This window comes from Mytilus californianus, unplaced genomic scaffold, assembly GCF_021869535.1.
Source record: "Mytilus californianus isolate M0D057914Y unplaced genomic scaffold, xbMytCali1.0.p SCAF_8, whole genome shotgun sequence".
NCBI lineage: Eukaryota > Metazoa > Mollusca > Bivalvia > Mytilida > Mytilidae > Mytilus > Mytilus californianus.
In genome coordinates, this window is record NW_026262734.1 from 14,222,029 (window position 1) to 14,228,088 (window position 6,060).

At 34.3% G+C, this 6,060-nt stretch overlaps 1 long non-coding RNA gene across 1 annotated transcript; it reads left to right on the top strand.

Annotated features, from left to right (window-relative positions):
* The first annotated feature begins 1,420 nt into the window (after positions 1–1,420).
* LOC127711517 (uncharacterized) lies at positions 1,421–5,858 on the top strand. The gene is made up of 3 exons (XR_007986774.1): positions 1,421–1,497; positions 4,063–4,149; positions 5,685–5,858. It is a non-coding gene; the product is annotated as an uncharacterized LOC127711517 (long non-coding RNA).
* The last annotated feature ends 202 nt before the right edge of the window (positions 5,859–6,060 follow it).

Here is a 6,060-nt window from a genome sequence, read left to right on the forward strand (position 1 = left end):
GAAAGTTCTCTTATCTTGTAAATGGTCGAGATCCCCAGCCCTAAACCATATATATTCTGGTTTGTCATGATAAAGCACATCAAATGAAATAAAGGGTTAGTCCGCAGGGGTCACCCCCACCCTCTGCCATTTAAGAAAGTTCTAATATCTTGTAAGTTGTCAAGATCCCCACCCCTAAACCATATATATTCTGGTTGGTCATGCGAAGATGGTTTGAATGATATACAGGGTTAGTCCCCAGGGGTCATCCCGACCCCCTGCCATTTGAGAAAGTTCTAATATCTTGTAAATGGTCAAGATCCACACCCCTAAACCATATATATTCCTGTTTGTCATGTCTCGAACATTTGAATGACGTATAGGGTCAGTCCCTAGGGATTCCCCCCACCCCCAATGTTCTAGTATCTTGTAAATGGTCGAGATCCCCACCCCTAAACCATATATATTCTGGTTTGTCATGCGAAGATGGTTTGAATGATATACAGGGTTAGTCCCCAGGGGTCATCCCTACCCCCTGCCATTTGAGAAAGTTCTTATATCTTGTAAATGGTCGAGATCCCCACCCCTAAACCATATATATTCCTGTTCGTCATGTCTTGAACATTTGAATGACATATAGGGTCAGTCCCCAGGGGTTCCCCCACCCCCAATGTTCTAGTATCTTGTATTAAAATGGTCGAGATCCCCACAACTAAACCATATATATTCAGGTTTGTCATGCTAAGATAGTTTGAATGATATACATGGTTGGTCCCCAGGGGTCATCTCTACCCCCTGCCATTTGAGAAAGTTCTAATATCTTGTAAATGGTCGAGATCCCCACCCCTAAACCATATATATTCCTGTTCGTCATGTCTAGAACATTTGAATGACGTATAGGGTCAGTCCCCAGGGGTTCCCACCACCCCCAATGTTCTAGTATCTTGTTAATGGTCGAGATCCCCACCCCTAAACCATATATATTCAGGTTTGTCATGCCAAGATGATTTGAATGATATACAGGGTTAGTCCCCAGGCATCACTAATGCATATAACTTTATTGGACCAAACCAATTTTCACTGGACTTTGCCCAATGTCAGGCGACCCTTGGAATAAGAATTATGGGAGCTTCGTTTGGGAGACTTCGTAACAGCATCCTGTTACAATCATTTCTTGTTATTCATGAAATTCCAATCTTTGTGCATTTTGTGGATATAAATGTTGAATAAAGTGTAAATTTTCTTTTGTCTTGTATACAGACTTTGGAAAAAGAACAAAATCAAATATCCACAAAACCATAAACTTTCCTTAATCCACAAAAATTGGTATCCACAAAATAACTTCTTTCTATTCTTATTTCAGATTTCATATGATTTTTCAAAATTGGATTTTTCCGATGAAGAAGATATTCCTCCACCACCATTACCCGTCCAGTTCATAGCACCTGTTCTACCACCAAACTGGAAAGATGCCAAGGACTCAACGGGCAAAACCTATAATTTCAATGTCTTAACTAGGTAATGATGTAATATAGGCTTTATATTCAGTAAAATTTATCAGTTTTGAAAATTGAGTTTTCAAGAAGTAGACAGCTTTTTGGCCAGGTTTGATACAATTTAAAAAAAATGGCTAAAATGTATGGTAATGTTTGGCAGATTGGCGGTTGGGCAGGGACATCTGGATACCTAATTTGTGTAATCAACTTGTGTAATTAACTCCTCCTACAGTTTTCAATCCAGATTCCTGAAACTTCACAGAAAGATTGCACATATGTTGAAGTTTTGCACATGATCTTTTTTATTTATTTGTTAGGAAAGAGACTTTAAGTTGTTACATATAATGTGCAATTACTGTAAATGCTAGTATAAATGAATGAAATGTGAAATTTTTAGCTCACCTGGGCCAAAGGGCCAAGTGATCTTTTCTCATCACTTGACGTTCGTCGTCCGTTGTCCTTCGTTGTCGTCCGTCGTTAACTTTTACAAAAATCTTCTCTGAAACTACTGGGCCAAATTTAACCAAACTTGGCCACAATCATCATTGGGGTATCTAGTTTAAAAATGTGTCCGATGACCTGGCCCGCCAACCAAAATGGCCACCATGGCTAAAAATAGAACATAGGGGTAAAATGTAGATTTTGGCTTATATCTCTGAAACCAAAGCATTTAGAGCAAATCTGACATGGGTAAAATTGTTCATCAGGTCAAGATCTATCTGCCCTGAAATTTTCAGACAAATCAGACAACCTTGTTGTTGGGTTGCTGCCCCTGAATTGGTAATTTTAAGGAAATTTTGCAGTTTTTGTCGAGTCTGTGACTTTTTCGTCGTTGGCGGCGTCCACAAATATTCACCCTGTGGTTAAAGTTTTTGAAATTTTAATAACTTTCTTAAACTATTCTGCATTTCAACCAAACTTGGACAGAAGCTTGTTTATGATCATAAGATAGTATCCAGAAGAAAATTTTGTAAATAAAAAATCCTTTTTTTTCCGTATTTTACTCATAAATGGACTTAGTTTTTCTGCCAGTTAACATTACATTCACTCTGTGGTTGAAGTTTGTGAAATTTTAATAACTTTCTTAAACTATCCTAGATTTGTACCAAACTTGGACAGAAGATTGTTTATAATCATAAGATAGTATCCAGAAGAAAATTTTGTAAAAAAAAAAAATCCTGTTTATCCGTATTTTACTCATATATGGACTTAGTTTTTCTGTCAGTTAACATAACATTCACTCTGTGGTTAAAGTTTTTCAAATTTTAATAACTTTCTTAAACTATCCTGGATTTGTACCACACTTTGACAGAAGCTTGTTTGTAATCATAAAATATTATTCAAAAGTAAATTTTGTTAAAAAAAAAATCCTGTTTATCCGTATTTCACTTATAGATGGACTTAGTTTTTCTGCCAGTTAACATTACATTCACTCTGTGGTTGAAGCTTTCAAATTTTTAATAACTTTCTTAAACTATCCTGGATTTGTATCACACTTGTACAGAAGCTTCTTTATGATCAAAAGCTAGTATCTAGAAGGAAATTTTGTGAAAATTTATTTCCTGTTTTTCTGTATATTACTTATAGATGGACTTAGTTTTATTCCAGTTATCATTACGTACAGTCTGCAGTTAAAGTTTTTAAAACATTTATTAGATTCATAAACCTTCTTGGATTTTTACCAAACTTGAACAGAACTTCTTACAATCAAAAGATAGTATCTAGAGGAAAAATTTTTAATAATTTTTTCCCCATTTTTGTTGAGCCTGCGACTAACAGCAAAAGTAGGCGAGACACTGTGTTCCACGGAACCCTTACAAATTTTTGGTTATTATCTTGAATATTATTATAGATAGAGATAAACTGTAAACAGTAATAATGTTCAGCAAAGTAAGATCTACTAATAAGTCAACATGACCAAAATGGTCAATTGACCCCTGAAGGAGTTATTGCCCCTTAAAGTAAATTTTTAACAATTTTTCGTGAATTTTTGTAATCTTTTGCAAAAATGTTCTCCTCTGAAACTACTGAGACAAATTTCACTAAACTTGGCCACAATCATCATTAGGGTATCTATTTTAAAAAATGTGTCTGATGACCCAGCCTGCCAACCAACATGGCTGACATGGCTTAAAATAGGACATAGTGGAAAATGCAGTTTTTGGCTTATATCTCTGAAACTAAAGCAAAAGTATAATGGTTTCATTATTTCATGCATCAATTGTAAACAAAAATATCAGGTGAGCGACACAGGCTCCTTGGAGCCTCTAGTTACTCATGTTAAATTTGTCTTTTCAACAGTTTTCTCAATTTTCATTAAAACAATTAAACAGATAAGAGGAAAACTGATATTTACGTAAGTTTATTAAGATGTGAACAGTTCACAGAACTACTTTTAGTAAACTACTTACGCTTAACAATGAACAAATGGTGATAAATTTTATCCTCTTTTTGTACTGTGTGTTTAACCTTTAATCAATACCCAATATGTCTTTTATTTATTCATTTCTATGGCAAATCTAATCTTAAAAACACATATGACATGCATCACAGTCACAAATAAATTCACATATAATTTGTGCTTTAGGAAACACTGTGGACTCCTCCAAAAGTTGATGATCAGTTCTCTAGACAGGTTAACACATATATGGATATTCCTTATAATTCTAGCAATGTAAGTATACTCCTTATTTCAAACATTTAAAGATCTCCGAATCCCGATGGTCTTACTGCTGTGCAAAGGTTTGAAGGTGAAGTGCGATTTTGATTACGCTGAAGTGCAATTGTAGCATTGTGAGTTGTCTTGTTGATAGCTGAAGTGCAATTGTGGTAACGCGGAAGTTCGATGGATCACATAAAGTATATTTTCAATATAGAAGACAATTTGTTTGTAAGAAGCATTTTTAGGACTTTTTTCGGTTAAGAAGGGGATTATAAAACCCATATATTAAAGGAAATGAGGAGTGATTGGCATAAAAGGGAGAGTCAACCTTCTGTAGCAGATTTTTTTTCTGAAAATCTACAAGTTCTTTTTTACGTATGATGGAGCGTGCCATTCTTTGATTACACACAGGATCGTAGACAGCGCAAAAAGAAACTCATTAGAAGAACGACGTAAATATGAAATGTTAACCCAGAATTATGTTCACATGCAGAAAATCACTCATTTAATATGCAACCAAAACTAAGGACATACATAGAAAATAACAAATTCAATTTATATACTAACCACTTAAAAAAGCTTCCTCTCATAACAATTGAACGTCTGTTGATTTTAAACAACCATCACACATTATATAGACCATTGCACATCAGCAAATGGTCATTCTCACTTCAGCGTGACCATCGCACATCAACTTGACCATCGCACATCAGCATCCCCATCTCACCTCCGAGTCCTACACATTTACACAGGAATAATTTTAAACCAAAAGTTGAACATTTTTCATTCTTTAGAAAATAAAGATGATAATGTGAGACCAAGTTGTCAATTGAATATGAAAGTTAAATAAAGGACATTGAAAACCATGGACTCAAGTAAATGAGTAAAACGATAGTTAGAAAACCACAATACTGTGTGAGACGATAGTGAAAACAATCTGATTTAAACTGATATGGATTTTTGTTATATTGTGATCATATACAGAAGCAACAGATTAAGTTTGTTGTAGTTGATTTATTTTGTTTACAGAAGTAGACATGCTAAATTGAAAAATTACTATTTCTCGAAAGTAGGTTAACACTGCAAAGATTTATATAATTTATGCTGTCAATTCAATATCATTTGTGATGTACCAATTTTTTAAGGATTTTATAGGTACAGGTAAACCACAAATATAAAGGTTACACAAACAACGAAGTTCCCTCCGTTTGAATGCAGAATCAGGTATCCAAAACAATATGATTTGTTCTTTATCTCAGAAAATTGATACCAATGAGCGAAAATTAAAATTTTGACACTTGAACTTTATAAAAGAACTTTATGAAAAATGTTAATGATTGTTTATATTAAAATATTGCTACTAGTCTGTTAACACTGAGGTTGTGAGTCCAAACCTCACACATAGCAGGTGTGTTTGACTCTAATCCTAATTGACTAGGATTGCCAATATAGTCATAGTGCTGTAAGTGGTGTTAAACACCAACAATCAATTTATCAACCAATCAAATATTGCATTATTCTTAGAATTTGGATTTTTGTAATTGTAGGATGCAGCTATTTCAAGAAAAGAATCCAAAAACACTGAGAGGAGTAGAGACGGTGTACCAGCAAGTGAAACTATAACCTTAAAATCTAAAAATGCCCACTTGTCACCAGCTGCAGGTTCAGAGAAATTAATTGCACCTCTATATACTGCAACACCTATTTTTGATATTTTAGAGCACTTGTAAGTTACTATTTATACAGCAAATTTGTGAATATAACGATACATAAAGATAATAAAAGAGAATCACCTATAATATTTGATACCTGTATTACAACAGACCACATCCACCACCAACTAAATCTTAAGAAAAATTTCTAAAAACAACTAATAGCCCATGATCCAGATAGCCTGACTTAATATAGGGATGGCACAAAATG